This window comes from Nicotiana tabacum, chromosome 3 (assembly GCF_000715075.1).
Source record: "Nicotiana tabacum cultivar K326 chromosome 3, ASM71507v2, whole genome shotgun sequence".
NCBI lineage: Eukaryota > Viridiplantae > Streptophyta > Magnoliopsida > Solanales > Solanaceae > Nicotiana > Nicotiana tabacum.
The window spans coordinates 154,296,243-154,304,575 of NC_134082.1; the positions used below are offsets into that span (position 1 = coordinate 154,296,243).

The following is an 8,333-nucleotide window of genomic DNA, read 5'->3' on the forward strand; positions in this document are numbered from 1 at the left end:
AAAATTCTGTTGTAAATCATGCATTATGCACATGTATACTTTGCATAAGATTTCACATATATTAGTGTGCATGAAGTGGGAACAAGTATATGAAATTTGTAATAGACTAAGATTTACTTCAAAGAATAACGAAAATGAAGAAGACAACAATAAGGAACACAAGCTTTTATTATTCAACTGTCAATGGAATTGAATTACAATAGTTCCACCATAGCTATTGTACAATTGATGCATGTAAGAGAGAAGAAGAAGAAGTTGGTCAGGGAATTGAGAGAGAAAGAGAAGAGAGAAGAGTAGGCAGTTAGGAAGTTGTAACAGAATAATACCAGTAATTTTGCTTGAGTCCTCAGCTCCCTTGCGTGTATTTATTGTTAAGTACCATTGGGCTTCTAATTCTAACTGGGCCTTAACTAAAGAATTAACCGGAGTCCACTACTAAAGAACTAACCGGAGCCCACTTGTTTATATGGCCCAAGCCTTACACTAAGGTAATATAGAGAAGAGATCACTTTCCTAATTAGTGAGCTAGGATTCTCCGACATAACACTCCCATCCCCTTCAAGAAAGACCTTGTCCTCAAGGTCGTAGTTGAGCCACAAAATCTGAAAATCGATGCTTGACATAGCCCCAATCTTCCCAAGAAGCTTTCTTTTCACTTAGATTAGCCCACTGAACCAATACTTTTACATCAACACCATTGTTGACTCGTACCATCTTTCTCTGAAGAATGGTTGTTTGTTAAATCAAGACCTTACCCTCCATATCGCAGAGAGGAGGTTGCTGTGCTGGAATGATGGTAGGACCTATTCGACATTTCAGTTGCGAGACATGAAACACAGGGTGTATTTGCGACCCTGTGGAAGTTGTAATCGGTAAGCTACAGATCCAATTTTTTGTTCAACCTTATATGGACCATAGTATCTGGCACACAACTTAACATTTCTGCACACATATATAGAGGATTGGCGATAGGGCTGTAGCTTTAGGTAAACTTGGTCTCCCACTTCTAGTGTTCTTTCTGACCTCAATATATCTGCATAGAACTTCATGCGAGCCTAGTCAAATTGTCCTTTAGTGCTTGTAACATATGCTGTCATTGAGCTACACTCACTCCTGCTAGTGATTGGCCAGTATTAGGTAAGGATCCTGTAGGTAGTTGGGGTGGTGAATAACTATTCAGTGCCTGAAATGGGGTGGTCTTCAGTGCACTATGGTAGTTGGTGTTATACCACCATTCCACCAAATGAAGCCGCTTGGTCCATAGCTTAGGATTGTCAAATACCATTGCTCGTAAATAAGTTTCCATGCACCTATTTAACCTTTCAGTCTGCCCATCTGATTGTGTATGATCGGCTGTGCTCATGTTCAATTTGGTACCCATAGTCTTGAAAAGGTGTTGCCAAAAATGGCTAGTGAATAAAAGGGTCTCTATCAGATACTATAGTCCTAGGTAGCCCATGTAGTCTATAGACTTCCCTGAGGAATAGTCTGCTACCTCCTGAGCTGAAAATGGATGTTTGATAGCCAGGAAGTGACCATACTTAGTGAACCTATCAACCACCACTAATACTGCATTCTTACTCCTAGAGTTGGGTTGTCCCTTCACAAAATTCATGGATATGTCCTGCCATGCCTGGTCTGGTACTGGAAGTGGCTGAAGCTGGTGGTGGACATTTTCAGCCTTAACTCTTTGACAGACATCACATTCCTCTACCCATTTACACATTTCTTTTTTCATATTTAGCCAATGAAACAGATGTGATCTATGTAGGTACCTTGCTGACCTGAGTGTCCACCAATGGTAGAATGATGCATAGTTTGTAGGATTTTTTCCCTTAGATCAGTGCCTTTTCCCACATAGATTTTTTGTTTGTACCTGACGACCCCTTGGTGCAAAGTATAGTCAACCTTGCTATTAGGAGCTATGGTCAACTCTCTCAGTAGTTTTAAGGCTAGTAGATTACCTTCATAGCTGTCAATGATATCTTGTAGCCAAGTAGCCTGTGTGCTGGATTTGGCTAACAGTGTAGAATCCTCCTCCTGTCTTCTTGAAAGGGCATTTGCCACCTTATTCTCACTACCCTTCTTGTATTAAACCTCATAGTCAAGGCCCATCAGTTTGGTTAACCCTTTCTGTTGCAAGGCTGTAGTTACCTTATACTCTAGTAGGTATTTCAAACTTTGATGATCAGTCTTAACAATAAAGTGCCATCTTTGCAAGTAATGTCTCCATCTATCTATAGCTGATAGAACTGTCATATACTCTTTTTCGTAAGTAGATAACCCCATATGCTTGAGTGCTAAGGCTTTGCTGAAAAAGGCTATAGGCCTGCCCCTTGCATCAACAGAACCCATCCCAGTAGCACATGCATCAGTTTCTATCACAAAAGCCTTGGTGAAATCAGCTAACCCAAGCACTAGTATTGTTGACATAGCTGTCTTTAACTGTTGAAAGGCTGACTCTGCCTCCTCATTCCATTGAAAGGCATTCTTCTTAAGCAGATTAGTTAATGGTCTGCTTATGATTTCATAGAATTTAACAAACCTCCTATAGTAGCCAGTCAACCCCAGGAATCTCCTTAAAGCTTTCACAAATCTAGGTACATGCCAGTTTATCATTGCCTCAATTTTAGCAGGGTCAGTGGACACCCCTTTACCTGAGATAATGTCCCAAGTACTCCACCTTATCCTGTCCAAAAGCACACTTAGACAGTTTTGCATAAAGTTGTTCCTTCCGTAAGACCTCCAAAACCCTCTTGAGGTGTAACACATGAGCCTCTATAGAAGAACTATAGACTAGTATATCATCAAAAAATACCAACACAAACTTCCTTAAAAAGGGTTTGAACACCTGATTCATGAGGCTTTGAAAAGTAGCAGGAGCATTGGTCAAGCCAAAGGGCATGACTCTAAATTCATAATGCCCTAGATGTGTTCTAAATGCAGTTTTATAGATGGCCCCTTAATTTTTATTTGATGATAACCAGCTCTTAAGTCAATTTTTGAATAAATGTAAGAGCCATTAAGCTCATCCATAAGGTCATCTACCAAGGTAATTGGAAACTTATCCTTAACTGTCATCTTGTTTAGCTCTCTGTAATTAATGCAAAATCTCCAGCTTCCATCTTTTTTCTTTACCAATAGTACATGGGAAGAGAATGGAGAGTGGCTAGGTTGTATAGTACTATCGTTAAGCATTTTACTAACTTGGTTTTCTATCTCATTCTTTTGAAAGTAATTATACCTGTATGGTCTAATACTGATTGGTGCTGCTTCAGGTTTAAGTGGAATGTGATGATCATGAGTTCTTCCTGGTGGTAGGCACTTTGGTTCAGCAAACACTCCTGGGAATTCAGCTATAACTTCTTGAATCTTGTCAGGTATGCTCCTTTGCAATTTTGTAGTTTGCACATTAATTGTGAATAAATGTGCCCATAATAACTGTCCCTTCTTCAGTAGTTGTTTCACCCAGTAGCTGTTACACTCTGTAGTTTGCCCTCCTCAGAATACCTTTTTAAACTACCCTTTTTCCTTTCACACTCACTTGTAGCCTATATCCAATAAAGTCAAATAGAATTGGATTGTGTTTTCTCATTTAATCCACCCCCAAAACTACATTACATCACATCCCCCAATATCCAATGGCCTCAGTTTGTGTTCAAATTCAATGCCCTGGGTTTTCCACTTGAACTGAGGACAAGAGTGATAACTCATTAAGTGTCCTCCATTTGCAACAGCTACCCTCATTGGTACATCCTCTTGAATTGCACACCCAAATTGCTTGGCAGTGCTGCTAGGTATTAAGCTGCGAGTATTGCCACTATCCGCTAGAATTATCAGCACCTGTTTACCAAATACTCCCTTCAGCTTGATAGTTGTAGAAGTAACAGTTCTTGATAATGCATTGAGGCTGATTGCCTCATCTATGATAGCTTCTGGATTCTCATCGGAACCTATCTCATTCTCCAATTGATCTACTATCTCCAGTTGTTCAGTGGTTCCTGACAATATATTGAGTTGTTTGCTCTTGCAAACATGCCCAGGGAAGCATCTTTCCCCACACTTGTAGCATTCTCCCCTAACTTTCCTAGCTTCAAATTGTTTAGTCCCTGAGATTGATGTCTGAGGACCATTCTCCTTCTGTATATAACTAGGAGGTCTACTCAATGTAGTATTAGCGTGAGTACTCGACTGAGTGGACTGTCTTCCTCCATACCCCTTGTTCTTCCTACTCATTGACTCCATTAGCTCCTCCTTGTGCCTAGATTTTTCTACTGCATGACTTAATGAGTAAGGATCAAGCATCTTAACAGTCTGCCTAATCTCTTCCTTAAGCCCCTCTATAAAAAATCCCAAAAAGAACTCTTCAGGTATGGTTGGATGTTTAATTAACACCCATGCCTTCAAATCTTCAAACCTCTCCAAATACTCATTAACTTATCCATTTTGTTCCACTCACTTAAACCTTCATAACAAGTTAAGGTTACTATTATCAGCATGATTGAATCTTTTACAGATTTCTTCCCCGAAATCAACCTATCTAAAAGTACCTCTACTCAGTTGATAAGAGAAATACCAAGCCTATGCTCTACTATTTAAATGTAGTACATCAGTCTCAAATTTATGTTGTGGGTCAATTATGTGATTGTAATGAAAATACCTCTCGCATTTTCACAGCCAAGATTTTGGATCTCCCTCTTCGAAGTAAGGACATTGACCTTGGGATTTGAGTTGCTCGAGTGAAATCTCCCAGCAGGATTCTTGTGGTTCTCCATGATTCTTCCCCTACTACCAGATCCTTCTATTGTATGAACAGCTGTTAGAGCACTTCCCAAGATTCCATCCTTGCTTGCGAAGAATTTATCCATCATAAGATCGAATTTGTGATTCAATTCATTCATTTTAGAGTCATTCGACTCCAGCTTCTTACTAGTTTCTGCCGTGTAATTATGCAGTCGACTTTATAATTTTTTGACGCTTTCTTCTGTAACTTTTGCTCTGGTTTCCGGTACTGTCATGATGCCAGGAATTGCTTTGATACCAACTTTTAATAGACTAGGATTTACTTCAAAGAATAATGAAAATGAAGAAGACAACAATATGGAACACAAGCTTTTATTATTCAATTATCAATGGAATTGAATTACAATAGTTCCACCATAGCTACTGTACAATTAATATCTGTAAGAGAGAAAAAGAAGAAGAAGAAGTTGGTTAGGGAGTTGAGAGAGAAAAGTAAGCAGTTAGGAAGTTGTAACAGAATAATACCAGTAATTGCTTGAGTCCTCGACTCTGTTGCGTGTATTTATTATTAAGTACCATTGGGCTTCTAATTCCAATTGGGCCTTAACTAAAGAACTAACTGGAGCCCATTACTAAAGAATTAACCGGACACCACTTGTTTATCTGGCCCAAGACTTACACTAAGGTGATATAGAGAAGAGGTCACTTTCATAATTAGTGACCTAGGATTCTCTGACATAACAAAATTATTGCTTTGAATCTCAAAATGTTGAATTAACTGTTTCAAATAAGTAATTATTGAGTGTCTGTAGTATTTATGCATTTGTTTTAATAACAATTATAATAAAATTGTACTCTAGTATATTCCAATTTCCCATCATTCCTTTTAAGGCAACTCCCAGTAGTTTGTCTTTAGTTTCACAAACCCACTAAAATTCTCTTTTTGCTCAAATCTGTAATCATTTAATTTATTAAAATTATATAAGATCAGTCGGTCAAGGTTACATGTTATGTTAAAAAGCATTCAAATTGAAATAACTTTAGTACAATTAAGTTGTTAGTAAACTGTATTTGTTAAATAATTCTGGAGAAAAAAGTAATGTATAAACAGAAATGTAGAAGAAACAGAATTTAATCCGAGTCCACTGAATTCATAGTGTTTCCTTAAGGAACTTAATCCCCTCCTAGTACCCGAGGTTCTGGATTATTTCCTCCCAGGATAGAACGAATTACACACTGGTGTAGCGGTACTTCAAACCCTAGTGTTTCAGCGAACACAATGATCGTAGCAAATCACACTTACTGTTGCTTTCTTTGTAGTTAAAATAATACGGAAGAAAGGAGGGGAATTCATAATTTTGTATGAAAAATCTAAGAGAATGGACTGCTATTTCTAGCCCACATGTTGATTCAAACGAAGAGGTGCAACTCTTCAGAGGTCGGTTATAATTGTTCACGTAAAATGGCCATAACGTAAATGGCCATTTACACAAATTAAAACGGGAATTCAAAACGCAGAGGAAAATTATTTTTTCGTTACAAAAAACGGATAATTTGGATTTAATATTAATTTATATTTACTATTAATAAATAAATTTGGTCAAAAAAATTAATTAATTAACCGATCATGTGACCAAACCCAAATCCAAATCCGAATCTGAATCTGAAGCCGAAGTCGAGCCGAGCCGAGCTGAGCGAGCGACGACGACGGCGACGCGAGGTTTGCCTTCTTCTTAACTCTTTAAGATCTAGAAGAAGAGCAATTGTATACATACCCATCAAAAGTCTTTTCCTCCTCCAATATGGGACAATGTCCCTTTGTCAATGAGGGAAACTTAAATATTTCATTTTTCTTCAATTTCCCATTCACCCTCTTTTAAGCTAAAATAAGCTTTAACAACCTAACAATCGCCCACATGAATAGGGAATGGCTATATCACGGAAATATGCATGAAAACTGTGTGATTCGTAAGCAAGGATTAATCGCATCTGGATAAGTAGGTTTCCCTTTGAACTTTTCGTAGTGAACTTATGTCGAATGTACTCGATCAATTGGTAGATTTGATATCTTTGAACCGTCGAACTTTGGTGTATACCTAGACAACCATAAGTCACACAATCAACCCTTAACCGTCTTTGGTTCTCATTGTTGTGTTCATTTCAGCCATGAATACCGCCTGGTTTCATAAGTGCGTAGAGAACTAGCCTTACAAAATTCTCCTTGAAGCGGCTAACACTTCACACTTATATAGGTGATTCCTAAATGTGTCATCCCGTAGATAAACTATTTTATATACCCTGTATCAAATTTAAAAATCATTAAATAGCTTTAATCCTTTATCCTTGGTACTAAACATTGTCTCATCACGAGAATGGACCAAAATTTTAGTTGACAATGTTGAACCGTCATTAATAACTTGTTTGATCTCTTTGCATTTAGATGTTGGGATCTCCAGTCTTCTAGGTAGAGTTACTGCCACAATGACTTGTCCTCGGCCATAGTCCCATTCTCCTCGATGATTTCTCAACTACCTCTCCAGTTAGGCATTTTGTAAGTGGATTCGACACATTATCGCTTGACTTTACGTAGTCAATAGTGATAATTCCTCTAGAGAATAATTGCCTAATGGTTTTATGTATTCTTCGTATATGACGAGATTTACCGTTATACATAACGCTCCCAACCCTTCCAATTGCCGTTTTACTATCACAATGTATGCATATTGGTACCAATGGTTTGGGCCAAAATAGAATGTCTTCCAAGAAATTTCGGAGCCATTCAGCTTCTTCACCGGCTTTATCTAAGGCTATGAACTCAGCCTCAATTATAGAGCGGACAATACAAGTTTGTTTGGACGACTTCCAAGATATTGCTCCTCTACCAATAGTGAATACTTATTCACTTGTGAACTTAGAATCAGTTGAACCGGTGATCCAATTTGTATCACAGTATCCCTCAATCACCGCAGGATATTTACTGTTGTACAAAGCAAAGTCTTGGATATATTCTAAATATCTCAAAACTCGTTTCATTGCTGTGAGCACGTGATTTTTGCCTCATATGAATTACTCCAAAATAATACCCAAAATTAGGTTTTTTCTTTTATTATGTGTTATTCTAGGAATTACTGTGCGATTTTCCTGATTGTTTGCATATCTTTATGAGCATATTTAATTTTATTAATGCATTAAAAAATACAAAAAATATAGCATATGCACTTAGGATTTGATTTTACATTTTTTGGTTAATTTAGTAAAATGTTGTTTTACAAAAATGAAGAATTCACAAAAATAACGTATTTTTGCATTTTAGTGTTTAATGTCAAAATTTTGCGATTTTCTTTTAATTTGGTATTAATTATGTGTGATAATTATTATTTAGAGATAATTAGTATTTTAAGATAATTTGGGTTTTTATAGCTTAATTTAGGATTTTTAAGTTTTAATTTTTGAAAAAGAAATTAGAAAGAAAATTGAAAAGAAAAAGAAAATAAGAGAGAAAATCTGGTTTTGAGCCAACTTGGCCAAAAGGTCCCCAAGCCCAAACAAAACCCGTCCAAACCCACCCCAAACCAGCCCATACCCGTTTT

At 37.4% G+C, this 8,333-nt stretch overlaps 1 long non-coding RNA gene across 1 annotated transcript; it reads left to right on the forward strand.

Moving 5' to 3' along the window:
• The first annotated feature begins 522 nt into the window (after positions 1-522).
• Positions 523-5,149, forward strand: LOC107784371 (uncharacterized). The gene is made up of 3 exons (XR_001647668.2): positions 523-872; positions 3,279-3,380; positions 4,678-5,149. It is a non-coding gene; the product is annotated as an uncharacterized LOC107784371 (long non-coding RNA).
• The last annotated feature ends 3,184 nt before the right edge of the window (positions 5,150-8,333 follow it).